Source organism: Triturus cristatus, chromosome 4_1 (assembly GCF_964204655.1).
Source record: "Triturus cristatus chromosome 4_1, aTriCri1.1, whole genome shotgun sequence".
NCBI classification, from domain to species: Eukaryota; Metazoa; Chordata; class Amphibia; order Caudata; family Salamandridae; genus Triturus; species Triturus cristatus.
Window position 1 is genome coordinate 116,531,906 of NC_140585.1, and position 17,454 is coordinate 116,549,359.

Genomic DNA, 17,454 nt, shown 5'->3' on the forward strand with positions numbered 1-17,454 from the left:
CACTGCTACACTACCCTAAACCCTAAAACACTATCCCCAGCATGACGCTCTACACTACTCAAAAAGCACTGCACTACCCTAAACCCTAAAACACTACCCACTACACTACACAAACACTGCTACACTACCCTAAACCCTAAAACCCTATCCCCAGCTCCACCACCTACACTACACAAACACCACTGAACTACCATACACCCTAAAACACTACCCCCAGCACGACCCGCTACACTACACAAACACCACTGCACTACCCTTTACCATAAACAACTACCCCGAGCACTACCCCTTCACTACCCAAACAACACTGCACTACCCTAAACCCTAAACACTCCCCCAGGCACTACCACTACACTACCCAAACACTAATGGACTAGTGTTTGGACTAAAACACTACCGTCAGCATGACACCCTACACTACCCAATCACCACCGCACTACCCTAAACCCTAAAACACGACCCCCTACACTACACAAATACCACTGCACTACCCTAAAACCTAAAACACTACCCGCAGCATGACCCCCTACACTACCCAAACACCACTGTACTACCCTAAACACTAAAGACCCCCTACAACACCCAAACACCACTGCACTTCCCTAAACCTTAAAGCACTACCCCCAGCATGACCCTCTACACTACCGAAACACCACTGCACTACCCTAAACCCTAAAACACTATCCCCAGCATGACCCTCTAAACTACCCAAACACCACTGCACTACTCTAAACCCTAAAATACTGCCCCCAGCATGACCCCCTACACTACACAAACACCACTGCACTAACCTAAACCCTAAAACACTACCCCCTACACTACACAAACACCACTGCATGACCCTTAACCCTAAAACACTACCCCCAGCACAACCCCCTACACTACAGAAACACGGCTGCACTACCCTAAACCCTAAAACATTATCCCCAGCACGACCATCTACACTACATAAACACCATTGCACTAACCTAAAATCTAAATCTACCCCCACCACAACCCCCTACACTGCCTAAACACCCCTGCATTAGCCTAAACCCTAAATCACAACCCCCAGCACGACCCCCTACACTACCCAAACATCACTGCACTACCCTAAACCCTAAAATGCTACCCCCATCATGACACCCTAAACTACCCAAACACCACTGTGCTACCCTAAAGCATAACCCTACCACGACCCCCTACACTACCCAAAAACCACTGCACTACACTAAGAGCTAAAACACTTTTCCCAGCACGACCCCTACACTACACAAACACCACTGTGCTTCGCAAAACCGTAAAGCACTACCCCTAGCATGGCCCCTTACACTACCCAAACACCACTGTGCTACCCCAAACTCTAAAACACGACCCCCAGCACGACCCCCTACACTACCCAAAAACCACTGCACTACACTAAGAGCTAAAATACTATTCCCAGCACGACCCCTTCACTACCCAAACAACACTGCACTACCCTAAACCGTAAAACACTACCTGCAGCACGACCCCCTACACTACCCCAACACCACTGTACTACCCTAAACACTAACAAATGACACGCTACACTACACAACCACCACTTCACTACCCTAAACCCTAAAACACTACCCCCAGCATGACCCCTTACACTACCCAAACACCACTGCACTACCATAAACCCAAAGGCACTACCCCCAGCATGACCCCTACACTACCCTAACACCACTGCACTACGTTAAACCCTAAAACACTACCCCCAGCATGACCCTCTACACTACCCAAACACCACTACACTACCATAAACCCTATAAAACTATCCCCAGCACAACCCCCTGCAATACACAAAACACCACTGCACTACACTAAACCCTAAACCACTACCTGCAGCACACCCCCTACACTACCCAAACACCACTGTAGTACCCTAAACACTAAAACACCACCCCTTACACTACACAAGCACCACTGCACTACCCTAAACCCTAAAACACTACCCCCAGCACGACCCCTACACCAGCCAAACACCACTGCACTACCCTAAACCCTAAAACACTACCCCTAGCACGACCCCTACACTGCCCAAACACCACAGCCCTTCCCTAAACCCTAAAACACTACCCCAGCACGGCCCACTACACTACACAAACACTACTGCTTACCCTAAACCCTAAAACACTACTGCCAGCATGACCCCTACACTACCCAAACATCACTGCACTACCCTAAACCCTAAAACACTACCTCAGAACGACTCCGTATTTTACCCAATCACCACTTCACTACCCTAAACCCTAAATCTACCCCAGCACGACCCCTATACTACCAACAAACACCACTACACTACCCTCAATCCTAAAACACTATCCCCAGCTCGACCACCTACACTACACAAACACCACTGCACTACCATAAACCCTAAAACACTATCCACAGCACGACCCCCTACACTACACAAAACAACACTGCAATACCCTAAACCCTAAAACACTACCCCAGTACGACCCCTACACTAAACAAACACCACTGCACTACCCTAAACCCTAAATCTACCCCCAGCACGACCCCCTAAAGGACACAAACACCACTGCACTACCCTAAACTCTAAAACACTACCCCCAGCACGAGACCCTACACTACACGAACACCACTGCACTACCCTAAACCCTAAATCTACCTCCAGCACGACCCCCTAAAGGACACAAACACCACTGCACTACCCTAAACTCTAAAACACTACCCCCAGCACGAGACCCTACACTACACAAACACAGCTGCACTACCCTAAACCCTAAAACAATATCCCAGCATGACCATCTACACTACTCAAACACCACTGCACTACCCTAAAACACTACCCCCAGCACGACTCCCTACACTACACAACCACCACTGCACAACCCTAAACCCTAAAACACTACCGCCAGGATGAACCCCTACACTACACAAACACCACTGCACTACACTAAACCCTAAAACACTACTCCCAGCACGACCTCCTACACTACCCAAACTCCACTGCACTACCCTTACCACTAAAACACTACCCTCAGCACTACCCCTTCACTACCCATACAACACTGCTCTACACTAAACCCAAAACACTCCCACCAGCACTTCCCCTACACTACACAAATACCACTGTACTACACTAAACCCTAAAACCCTACCCCCTGCATGACTCCCTACACTACCCAAACACCACTGCACAACCCTAAACCCTAAAACACTACCGCCAGGATGACACCCTACACAACACAAACACCACTGCACTACACTAAACCCTAAAACACTTCTCCCAGCACGACCTCCTACACTACCCAAACTCCACTGCACTACCCTTACCCCTAAAACACTACCCCCAGCACTACTCCTACACTACCCATACAACACTGCTCTACACTAAACCCAAAACACTCCCACCAGCACTACCCCTACACTACACAAATACCACTGCACTACACTAAACCCTAAAACCCTACCCCCTGCATGACTCCCTACACTACCCAAACACCACTGCACTACCCTAAACCCTAAAACTACCCCAGCACAACCCCCTACACTGCGAAAAAACACCAGTACACTACCATAAATCCTAAAACCCTATCCCCAGCTCCTCCACCTACACCACACAAACACCACTACACTACACTAAACCCTAAAACATATTCCCCAGCACGACCCCCTACACTACACAAAACAACACTGCACTACCCTAAACTCTAAAACACTACCCCAGCATGACCACCTACACTACACAAACACCACTGCACTACCCTAAACCCTAAAACACTACCCTCAGAACAACACACTTCACTACCCAAACACCACTGCACTACCCTAAACCCTAAAACACTACCCACTACACTACACAAACACTGCTACACTACCCTAAACCCTAAAACACTATCCCCAGCATGACCCTCTACACTACTCAAAAAGCACTGCACTACCCTAAACCCTAAAACACTACCCACTACACTACACAAACACTGCTACACTACCCTAAACCCTAAAACCCTATCCCCAGCTCCACCACCTACACTACACAAACACCACTGAACTACCATACACCCTAAAACACTACCCCCAGCACGACCCGCTACACTACACAAACACCACTGCACTACCCTTTACCATAAACAACTACCCCGAGCACTACCCCTTCACTACCCAAACAACACTGCACTACCCTAAACCCTAAACACTCCCCCAAGCACTACCACTACACTACCCAAACACTAATGGACTACCCTAAAACACTACCCCAACACGACCCTCTAAGCCACCCACTGCACTACCCAAAACCCTAAAACACTACCCCTAGCACAACCCCCTACGCTACCCAAATACCTCTGCACTACCCTAAACCCTAAAACACTACCCTCAGCATGACCCCCTATACTACCCCAACACCACTGCACTACCCTAAAACCTAAATCTACCCCAGCACAACCCCCTACACTACCCAAACACCACTGCACTTCCCTTAACCCTAAAACACTACCGTCAGCATGACACCCTACACTACCCAATCACCACCGCACTACCCTAAACCCTAAAACACGACCCCCTACACTACACAAATACCACTGCACTACCCTAAAACCTAAACTCTACCCTAGCATGACCCCCTACACTACACAAACACCACTGCACTACCCTAAACTCTAAAACACTACCCCCTACACTACACAAACACCACTGCGCTATCCTAAACCCTAAAACACTACCCCCAGCTCAACCCCCTACACTACAAAAACACCACTGCACTAACCTAAACCCAAATACACTACCCCGTACACTACACAAACACCACTGCACTACCCTAAACCCAAAAACACGACCCCATCATGATGCCCTACTCTACCCAAACACCACTGCACTACCCTAAAACCTAAAAGACTATCCACAGCATGACTCCTACACTACACAAACACCACAGCACTCTCCTAACCCCTAAAACACTACTCCCAGCATGATCCCATCCACTACCCAAACACCACAGCACTACCCATACCCCTAAAACACTACCCCCAGCACGACCCCCAACACTACACAAACACCACTGCACTACCCTAAACGATAAAGCACTACTCCCAGCATGACCCCCTACACTACCCAAACACCACTGCACTACCCTAAACCCTAAAACTCTACTCCCAGCACAACTCCATACACTACCCAAACACCACTGCACTACCATAAACCCTAAAACACTATCCCCAGTACGACCCCCTACACTACACAAAACACCACTGCACTACCCTAAACCCTAAATCTACCACCAACATGACCCCCTAAACGACACAAACACCACTGCACTACCCTTTACCATAAACAACTACCCCGAGCACTACCCCTTCACTACCCAAACAACACTGCACTACCCTAAACCCTAAACACTCCCCCAAGCACTACCACTACACTACCCAAACACTAATGGACTACCCTAAAACACTACCCCAACACGACCCTCTAAGCCACCCACTGCACTACCCAAAACCCTAAAACACTACCCCTAGCACAACCCCCTACGCTACCCAAATACCTCTGCACTACCCTAAACCCTAAAACACTACCCTCAGCATGACCCCCTATACTACCCCAACACCACTGCACTACCCTAAAACCTAAATCTACCCCAGCACAACCCCCTACACTACCCAAACACCACTGCACTTCCCTTAACCCTAAAACACTACCGTCAGCATGACACCCTACACTACCCAATCACCACCGCACTACCCTAAACCCTAAAACACGACCCCCTACACTACACAAATACCACTGCACTACCCTAAAACCTAAACTCTACCCTAGCATGACCCCCTACACTACACAAACACCACTGCACTACCCTAAACTCTAAAACACTACCCCCTACACTACACAAACACCACTGCGCTATCCTAAACCCTAAAACACTACCCCCAGCTCAACCCCCTACACTACAAAAACACCACTGCACTAACCTAAACCCAAATACACTACCCCGTACACTACACAAACACCACTGCACTACCCTAAACCCAAAAACACGACCCCATCATGATGCCCTACTCTACCCAAACACCACTGCACTACCCTAAAACCTAAAAGACTATCCACAGCATGACTCCTACACTACACAAACACCACAGCACTCTCCTAACCCCTAAAACACTACTCCCAGCATGATCCCATCCACTACCCAAACACCACAGCACTACCCATACCCCTAAAACACTACCCCCAGCACGACCCCCAACACTACACAAACACCACTGCACTACCCTAAACGATAAAGCACTACTCCCAGCATGACCCCCTACACTACCCAAACACCACTGCACTACCCTAAACCCTAAAACTCTACTCCCAGCACAACTCCATACACTACCCAAACACCACTGCACTACCATAAACCCTAAAACACTATCCCCAGTACGACCCCCTACACTACACAAAACACCACTGCACTACCCTAAACCCTAAATCTACCACCAACATGACCCCCTAAACGACACAAACACCACTGCACTACCCTAAACCCTAAAACACTACTCCCAGCACGACCTCCTACATTACCCAAACTTCACTGCACTACCCTTACCCCTAAAAAACTTCCCCCAGCACTACCCCCTACACTACCCATAAAACACTGCTCTACCCTAAACCCTAAACACTCCCCCTAGCACTACCCCTACACTACACAAATACCATTGCACTACACTAAACCCTAAAACCCTACCCCCAGCACGACACCATACACTATCCAAACACCACTGCAATACACTAAACCTAAAACATGACCCCTTCACTACCCAAACACCACTGCACTACCATAAACCCGTAATCTAAACCAGCAAGACACAATACACTACAAAAAAAACACTACACTACCCTAAATCGTAAAACACTATCCCCAGCTCGACCACCTACACTACACAAACACCACTGCACTACCCTAAACCCTAAAACACTACCCCAGCATGACCCCCTACACTACACAAACACCACTGTACTACCCTGTACCCTAAATCTACCCCAGTACAACCCCCTAAACTACACAAACACCACTGTGCTACCCTAAACAATAAAAAACTACCCCCAGCACGAGCCCCTACACTACACAAAAACCACTGCACTGCCCTAACCCCTAAACACTACCCCAGTACAACCCCCTACAATACCCAAACACCACTGCACTACCCTAAACCCTAAAACACTACCCACTACACTACACAAACACTGCTGCACTACCCTAAACCCTGAAACACTATTCCCTGCATTACCCTCTACACTACACAAACACCACTGCACTACCCTAAACCCTAAAACCCTACCCAGAGCATGACCCCTACACTACACAAACACATCTGCACTCCCCTAACCCCTGAAACACTATTCCCAGCATTACCCCATACATAACGCAAACACCACTGCACTACCCTTACCTATAAAACACTACCCCCAGCGCTACCCCTACACTACCCTAACACCACTGCACTACCCTAAACCCTACAGCACTCCCCCCGCACTACCCCTACACTGCACAAAGACCACTGCACAACTATAAACCCTAAAACACTCCCACCAGCACTACCCCCTACACAAACACCACTGCACTACCCTAAACCTTAAAACACTAGCCCAGCATGACTCCCTACACTACCCAAACACCACTGCACTACCCTAAACCCTAAAACACTACCCCAGCATGACTCCCTACACTACCCAAATACCACTGCCCTATCCTAAACCCTCAAGCACTACCCCCAGCATGACCCCCTACACTACCCAAACACTACTGCACTACCATAAACCCTAAAACACTATCCCTAGCATGACCCTCTACACTACCCAATCACCACTGCACTCCCCTCAGCCCTAAAACACTACCCCCAGCACGACCTCCTACACTTCCCAAACACCACTACACTATCCTAAACCCTAAAACACTACCCAAAGCATGACCCCCTACACTACACAAACACCACTGCACTACTCTAAACCGTAAAACACTAGCCTCTACACTACATAAACACCACTGCACTACCCTAAACACAAAAAACCCTAACTCCAGCATGACCCCCTACACTACACAAACACCACTGCACTACCCTTAACCCTAAAAACTTCCCCAAGCACAACCCCCTACACTACACAAACACCATTGCTCTACCCTAAATCCTAAATCTACCCCAGCACGACCCCCTACACTAACCAAACACCACTGCACTACCCTAATCCCTAAATCACTACCCCAGTACGACCCCCTACACTACCCAAACACCACTGCACTACCCTAAACCCTAAAATTCTACCCCCAGTATGACCCCCTACACTACCCAAACACCACTGTCGTACCCTAGAACACTACCCCCAGCGCAAACCCCTACACTACCCAAAAACCACTGCACTACCCTAAGACCTGAAACACTATTCCCAGCATGATCCCTACACTACACAAACACCACTGCGCTACCCAAAACCGTAAAACACCACCCAAAGCACGGCCCCCTACACTACACAAACACCACTGCACTACCCTAAACCCTTAAACACTAGCCCCTACTGTGGTAAATAATTTCCTTTACCTGGACTTAATTTGATACAGAAACATAATAAAATAGCTCAGAAAAATGAGAGGCAGAATCCGTGGTATTAGAGGTTCGGAATGGGCTTTATTCCAATGCACGATTATAATCGGTTGCTCCAAGTTCCATCACCACGGAGGTTCAGGAAGTGAAGTACATACATTATTGACATGAAATGACTTTTATAGATCATACATTACAATGAAGCGAATGCAATAGGCGTAACAATTGATAAGGAAAATGACGATTTATCTGCGTAACCAAAAATGGGTGTAATAAGGAGTAAAAAGGAACATAATTGGTTATGATGTCATATATAGGTGGATCTATAAGATAATACTTGGCATAGATGCGCGCGCAGCAGCATGACGTGTGATTGACGTGCAACTAGGGGGTGAAGGGGACTTGACATTTAGCTCTACATGTGGAGACAAGAAGTCTGGGGGGTCAAGTCAACCTAATCCCAAATCATATCTAACATCCTATGTTTAAAGAACTATGTTATCCACGAAAGAAGGACTCTCGGACAGAATCTTATTCTATACTGACTGTGCGTGCGTGTACAAGCGTCTAAGTGTCTACACTAAATGCGAGGGGGTAGAAATATTCCATGGTAACAGGACTATGAATTACTTGCATGAAGACAGAGAAGCCGGGCCTTTTGCTCGGTAGCTGGAAGAATGTTTACTTAAACTACTGGACAGGAATGCATCGGCTGAGGGGGAAGCAGATAATTCGAAGGTGAAATACAGTTCTTGGCAGAGAATAGGCTGATGTCAGGCTTCGTGAGCCGCGCAGAGAATGAGACAAAGTTCATGGTCACAGATGCAGGCTCAGACTGGAGCTTTCAGAGGCAGAAGGCAAGAAGAGTTTGATGACAGAATCAGGGCCTACTTGCCTGGACTGTAAAATGGAGTAACTGAGCCATATAAAGCCGGTGGCCTTTCATATTTAGGAATGGAATATCCGGCCTATTCATGGCGGATCTGACAGAGGACATGTTGACGGTGGACGCACATGTATTTGCGTCTTCATAACTGGAACTGGAGGGAACATACATGTACTTGTGACATGCACATAGAACCGTTGGGGCCCAAGATAGGGGACATAACTGACCAGAAAAATCCATATTTCCACATTCCCTCCTTGTCCCCTACTTGCCCGTTAAGAGATATCAATCTTCATCAATCCATTGATCTGTTCATATAACATCATTTGTTCTTCTTTCTTCTTCCGTGACGAATGAAATCTTGGTGGTGGAATACACGATGTGGCACACAGACCACAGATCGCTGGTCCACATTGTAGACATAGACAACAACTGAATAGTATGAGAAGGCCAATACCTAGGAAAGATAGGACTCTCCATCCCCAGGCTGATATCACACTCCAAAACCAACCAGACCACGTCCAAGTGCCTGGGTTCTGGTGTATCTGGCTTACAATCTTATGAAGGCGAGTTATGGCTTTATATACTGATGGCGAATTTTCTGGTATGAATACGCAGCAGCTTGATCCGATGACCCTACAAGCTCCGCCCCTATCAGCCAGGATGACGTCAAGGACAAGACGATTTTGAAGCACAACAATCCGCATAGCAGACTGCTCTTCTGTTAAATTGCCTAAGGCGGAAATAGTTTCATTCACTACTGCTTCAAGGGTTCTAGTTAATCTACGTATCAGCTTACTATTAGTAACAGTACCTATATAAGGAAAGATGCCTTTATTGAAATCTGTGTATTTTTCCCATGCTGTTTCAGTGTAATCGACAATTGGGAGATCTCTCCGCTCTCTGTTGTGTACTAAATGAATATTTCTATAATAATCAGGAGGAGCTAGGAAAACAGGTGGCAAAAGGAATGCAATGTAGCAGGTACCATCCCAATCTAGAGGTAGACGCATATATGCAGTCTGACCACATATAAAGTAGGAGTGGCGATAAGCTCTAAATGAAGATTTGCCTTGATCACTGAATTCTACTATAGTAGTGCATTTACTATGGCCCATATGTGTGGAACCAACCTTTCTTACACACAATTCACCTTTCGCTGGGAATACTGACATGGTGGGTAAGACTAGTTCAACTTCGGATACGACATTTAGAATCATGAGATTAGGTGTAAAATTACCTAATCCATATACTTCATTTTCTAGATCAGTTCCTGTTCTTTTGGGGCGACCCTCCTTGTCAGGGTAGCAGACCTTGAGTAAAACTAGGTTCAGGTTTCCCCATACCCACTGATCTTGGTAAACTGCTGTGTCTGAGTCTATGGAATTTATTAAACTAAACCATGCTCCACAGGAGCCATTATGTGTAAATGGGTGTGGAAAGAATGGCAGGACTCCTTCATAATTCTGATAGGGAGGGAGCCGACCACACACCCAACAATTGGTGGCATTACTAGTCTGATGGGAATGATGTAACATACTAATGAAAGTGTTATTGCGCAGCGCAAGTCTATAAGACAATTCATGCGGCGGTAGGTCACTAAAAGAATGTTCTGCGGTAACATTGTAAACGTTTCTGGCAATAGGGTAATATATGTGCAACAATATACTTGCAGTAATTATTAAAAGACTTAAGGAAAACAAGATTAATAATGTCACTATGCAATGGCTACGCAGTGATTTACAATACGCCTGTCGTTTCAACATTTTCCGCGACTGTCCATGATTCAGGTCTAGAGGATACATGTCAGAGACAAATTCAACCGCTTCACCTTGGAGAGGACTTAAACAATCAAATTGTCTGACGTTCTAGGCCTCAATTTTACTTTATAGAGTTCGGTTTTCGTCTTTTCAACCAAAGGAAGTTTTGAATCAGTCTGTGAGGGAGTGCAGGGCACAATGTCTATATCCGAGGATAGTCCATGAAATTTCTTGATATGACTTGAATGAATCCAGCCCTTGCGGCCCTCGATCTTCACGGCTGTCCTTGTAGTGAGCAGAACCAACTTGGGTGTCTTCCACCTGGGCTCCAGCTGAGTCTTTCGGTCGAAATTTCTCACAAATACGAGATCACCCGGAACTACGTCATGGGGTTTCACCTCAGTGTTGTCGGGAAAGGCTGCAGCTACCTGTGAACGACAAGATTGTAGTGCAGACATCAAGGAAGCCAAGTAATCTGTCAGCATATTACAGTCAACATCAGTTATTTTGCGTGGTATAGGCGTCCCCCACATATTTGGTGGTCTGCCAAAGATCACCTCATACGGGGATAGCCCTGTTCGAGAGTGTGCTACCATTCTCATGTAAAAGAGTGCAACTGGTAACGCTACTATCCAGTCGACACCTTTCTCTCTGCATATTTTGGACAATCTGATTTTCAGTATCTGATTATGTCTTTCTACGAGACCTGCTGCCTCGGGGTGTCGGACACAGTGGAATTTCCACTGATATCCTAACAGAAGTGAAACATGTTTCATTAATTCGGATGAGAACGGCTGGCCGTTATCTGAGTAGACAACACGTGGTAAACCGTATCGTGGGAAGAATTCTCGAACTAACTGTTTGGCAGTAGTCGGGGCAGTGTAATCTGAAACCGGGTATGCCTCCGTCCAGCGGGACAGAGCGCAGACAACTACGAGAACATATTTGAATCCTCGACATCGTTCCATCTGGATATAATCCATCTGGAGCACTTCAAAAGGTTGATTAGGAGGATGAAATCCACCTTGTTCTACGGGAACGCTTTTTCCTGGGTTAAACTGGCAACAGATCATACAGGTACGGACCTTTTGTTTGGCTGCTGCTCGTAAATGTTTATTGAACCAAATGTGTTGAATGCTGTCTAGCATAGCTTTTTCTCCTAGATGTGCTGGACTATGTATAGTGTTAATTATAACTTGGACCATTGAATCAGGAAGGAACCATACAGACTTTTCCTTCATCATCCATCCTTGGTCCGTTTGGATCCCTCCTAATTCAGTCCATTTCTTTATTTCGTCTGGTGTAGCATGTGTCTGTATGTCAATTACGTCAAGAGTAGGATCTTTAACTGTCATACACTGTGTCGGCATCGGGACTATTGTCTTTGTCATGTCGGGGGTTTGAGTTTGAGCAGTCTGTTTAGCTGTTCTGTCGGCTAGATCATTGCCTTGGGAAATGATATCAGTAACCTTTGTATGAGCCTTACATTTCATAATTGATATTGCAGTGGGTCGATGTATTGCGTCTAATAAGGCATGAATGAGGGGTCCGTGCTGAATGTGGGCACCGTGGGAAGTTAAATAACCTCTCTCTCGCCACAGCACGCCGAAGTCATGTACAACTCCGAATGCATAACGTGAATCAGTGTATATGTTGACTTTTTTATTCGTGGCTTGAATACAGGCTTGTGTCAGAGCGATGAGCTCTGCGGCTTGAGCTGACAAAGTATTTATACGATTAGTTTCAATGACTTCAGTATCTGTTGTGACTGTGTAAGCGGCCACTAACTCTCCTGTACTTGTTCTCATACATGAACCATCTACATACAATGTCAGGTCTGGATCTGACAATGGGACATCGGTTAAGTCTTGTCTGGGTTTTGTCGTTATAGTAATAACTTCAATACAGTCATGAGCTAGTGGGTCTGTTCCGGTTACTGGCAAAAGTGTGGCAGGATTCAATGTGTTACAGCGTCTGATTTCTATATGTGGCTGAAACAATGTAAGTTCGTACCCTGTAAGTCGCGCTATAGTCAAGTGTTGTGTTTGCGTTCTATTTACAAGAACCTCTACTGCGTGTGGTACTTGAACTGTCAATGGATGTCCTAACACTATGGCATCGCTTTGTCTGATTGCTAAAGCTGTCGCTGCCACTGATTTCAGGCATGCAGGCAAAGCTTGAGCTACGGGGTCTAATGTACTAGAAAAATAAGCACATGGTTTGTGTGCTCCTGCTTGTTCCTGTGTGAGTACTGACAAAGCAGTACCTTCGCGTTCTGTAACAAAGAGTGTAAACTGTTTTCTGTAACATGGTGTTGCTAAGACAGGTGCTTGACATAAAGCTTTCTTTAGGCTTTCAAAAGCTTGTGTATGTTCCTGAGTCCAAGGGAGAACAGTCGATGTGGCTGCCTCCTGTGTGGTTAACTGAATGAGTGGTTTTGCTAGAAATGCGTACTGAGGGATCCACTGCCTGCAATATGACGTGAGGCCTATGAAAGCCCGCACCTCCTTTTGTGTCTTGGGTATTGGCATGTTAGCTATTAACTGAATGCGGTCGGGTGTAAGCTGCCTTCCCTCCTTGGACAGCGAGTGTCCAAGATAAATAACTCGCTGGACACAGAATTGCAGCTTAGAAGGGGACACCTTATGCCCCTTTTCGGCTAGAAATTGTAAAACTGTCAGTGATGCTTTCTCACATTCCGGTTCACTTCTCGCGGTGATCAACAGATCATCGACGTATTGAAGCAGAGCAGTGTTAACTGGCATGTGGATACTATCTAGTTCTCGTTTCAGTGCTTGGCTATAGATGCTGGGGCTTTCTGTAAATCCTTGAGGTGCGCGTGTGAATTTAAAGCTACGTCCATTTAAACTAAATCCGAACAAATATTGGCTTTCCGGATCTATTGGGACGCTGAAAAAGGCATTCTTGAGATCAATTACAGTAAAGAATGTTGCTTCGGAATCAATGGCTGTCAGTAATGACGAGATATCTGGGACCACAGGGAATTGTGGCACAATGCATTTGTTTAACTCGCGCAGATCAATAACCAATCGATATACTGGCGGGGCCTTTGGATCTGTTCGTTTAAGAATCGGAATTATCGGTGAATTACATACATTGGAGTCTGTTTCCACAACTACTCCTTGGGCAATGAGCTCGTCAATGATTTGTAGTAAAGCCACTACAGCATCTGGTGGTAACTTGTATTGTCGCATTCGTGGTAGCACCACTCCTGCCTTTAATGTGACTCGATATGGTGTAATATTCATGCGTCCAACATCAGTAGGGCCTTGTGCCCATAGATGTGTAGGTAATGTCTGTAGTCGGGGATCCATGTCTCTAGACACATAATGACCTTTAAAATCACGTAAAAACAACCTTACTCCTTCCGGAGAACAACATATTATGGCTCCTAGAGCTTTCAACGTTTTTATTCCTAGCAAGTTTTCTGGACATGATTTAGTAAGCAATAAATCTGTAGTTCGGGTCAGAGGTCCTATCGTAAGTGGAAGTGGCTGTGACACTTCATTAACAATAGGTTTTCCTGAAAAACCAAGGGAAATATTTTGTGAGCCTGAGAGGGGTGCCCCTGGAACTGCACTACGTTTTATGGTCGTTCGACTTGCCCCTGTATCGAGTAGAAATTTTCTATCTTGGCCTAATAATTCACTATGTATATAAGGTCCTTCTTGATCTACAGGGATCTCGATAAGGGGTAAGTCAACTTCCCTCTCTAGGCTAGTTCATGCGTATCTCTGATACTCAGGATATTCATAGTGTGCGGTCTGATACATTTGTCGTGTTGTTGTCTGTGTGGCAGCAACAGGCAGCGCTGGTGCAGCTGGCACAAACTGTATTGGCTGTTGTGCGGCTGGCATGGCCTGTGCATGCTGCGGAGCTCCTTGTTCATTCTGATCTTGTCTGAGTGGCCGTGATCTTTCTTGTGTTTTACCTATGGCGATATTATGTTTTAAAACTGGACAATCGTGTACGTAATGACCTGGCTTTTTACAATAATTACATGTCCCTTTTACAGGTCCTGCTGAATCGGAATGTGTCATACCCTTTTTATGTCCTTCAGCTGGAACTGTCTGGGAAACTAGCATTTTAATTTTCGTGTCTTTCATGCGTCTGTGTTCATGTTCTTGTTCCTCTCTAATTCTATTGTGATGGTACTGTAACATTTGTAACATTTGTGATGGAGTGTTACCTTGCCAGGTACTCTCGAATTTTAATACTCTATTCTTTACTGGGGGCAGGGCATTTTCTACTAATTTTGTTACAAACAGATGTGGGTATGATTCGCTACTTGCTTTTATGCCACTATTTATACCAAAACATTTTTCAAATCGGGCATAGTAATCACTAGTGTCTTCATCTTGCTTCTGCTTACAGGCTGAAATTGTACCCCAATCTTCCTTTTTCGTAGTTAATAAACGTGGCAGTACCTGTACTAGTAAACCTGGTAATGCCTTAGTTTTATCCCCAAGTCCTGCTCCTGCAGTTCGGGCCTTTTCTTCTGCTTCTAACACTGACCATTCTATCTTTTGGTCTCCTACCTCCCACTCTTTTTCCTTGAGTTTCTCATAAATACCAGCAGGCATCAATACCTTTAATATTGTCATAATGTCGGGATAGGTATACTCTCCCATGAGTGACATGTCTTTAATTTCTCGGTGAAAACCCGCTGGATCTTTGTCATGACTGGGTACCACTTTCTTCATTTGTAACAATTCTATTTTTGATATGGGCGTATATACAAATACGCGCTTAAACTCGTTGTTCTCGTCTTTTATTGGGTGCACTTCTCGTAAGGGATTCTGTCTATCCATGTGATACGTGGTTCTTTCCTTGATGGGTAATGAGACATGGTCTGAACATACAAAAAGAATATACTGCTTTCTTGATTCTAGAATTTCTTTAATTAATTTAGTACCTGAACCTCTCCATTTATTCATAAGCAATTCAGTCAATATGTCAGGTAAGGGACCAGGATCTGAATGTTGACTCCGATATAGTATAATGAGTTGTTGAATCATATAAATCCCAGCTAACCTCTGTTCATCTGGGGTGAGATTCAAAAATGTGCGTGCTACTGTATCATCACTATATTTTCCGGGACTGTCCACCCAATGGACAGCTGCCCTGGCTAAATCTTGTTCATCCATAGAATCGAGAAAATGATAACCCCTTCGTTCTCGGAGTAGTTTGTCGGCGGTTTGGAACGAATGCTCGTTAGACCTTATATTAATTATAGGTATTTGGAAATTCCTGTTATTATCTGGACATATCGGACGTATCGGGTCAATAAGACATCTATTACTATTACAAGATCTTCCTCTTCCTACATAGGCTATGGTGTCTGACTGTCCTGTGGGCAGTCCTGACCCTTCTTCCTCGTTTTGTTCGAACTCATCTACCGCTAATCTTTCTTCGTGTAGGCGTTCTATTTCTTTACGGATCTTTCGGCACATGGCTATTATACAATTTTGCTTATCATGTCTCCCTTCTGATATATTCTGGCTCCATCTGGTAAGAATTTGCATTGCTTCCGGGTCTACCCCCGGTCGGTCTTCATTTCTGATCACACAGTTTATGAGGAAACGTAACAGTTCCCCCTGTATCTCCACTTTCTGGTACTCCATAGCTCTGTTAATACATTCTGAATCTCGCCCTGTTTGGACAAAATGATATATTTTATCTAGATGCATAGTCATTCCTGGTAACTTCCCTAAATACACTGCGGCTCGTCTGATACGCAACGATGCCAGGGTCATTTCGTCCTCTTTACCGGGCACAGGGTCATATCTACAATCTATAAGAAGTTCCTTAAGCGTACGGGCATTTACGAGTTTGGGGGTACGTGAATGTGCTGACTCTTGAAAAGTAAGTTTATTTATTCTGGGTGGCGTAGAAAAAATGTTACTAGCACCTCCTGTAGCCCCATCTGGGGTGTCGGGTGCGAAGGGATTTGTTGAACGTGACACAGCAACTATAGGTGTGGACACAGCTATAGAAGCAGCTGTAGGAACGGATGTAGAAACAGATGTGCTTGCCGGAACTTGTGACACGATCTGTTGCTGTAGGGATACGGGTACTGGATCTTGGCGTTGAGCATCCCTGATAGGCGGTCTATGTGGGGCAGAATTAGCATACTCGGGAGCTGCGTCATCTAAATATGAGGAAAGAAAAACATCTTCTGCGGTTCTAGGATGTCCCTTAGGATGTACCTTTATTGGGAATAATGGGGGTGGCAAGTCTT